Genomic DNA, 278 nt, shown 5'->3' on the forward strand with positions numbered 1-278 from the left:
AAAAAATCTGGAACCTATGCCTGTGACCGGGCAAAAACTCGCAGAGCAGTAGTGGCCCAGGAAGGGCTTAAGAGTGGCGCTCAGACTTGATCAAGGAGCTTCGGGTGCATACGTGAGCCCCGTGGCTGCTGGTGGCTTTAGAATCACAAAGGGCCAAGACTCTCCCAGGCCCTGAAAACACTTCTGAGAGGATTTCTGTGGGCACACACAGCCGGGAGGCTGTGGTTTTCAGCGTTGCAGGCAGAAGTGGAGACTGTTTGCCCTGGAGGGTTTATTAA

This window comes from Ailuropoda melanoleuca, chromosome 18 (genome assembly GCF_002007445.2).
Source record: "Ailuropoda melanoleuca isolate Jingjing chromosome 18, ASM200744v2, whole genome shotgun sequence".
Classification (NCBI taxonomy): Eukaryota; Metazoa; Chordata; class Mammalia; order Carnivora; family Ursidae; genus Ailuropoda; species Ailuropoda melanoleuca.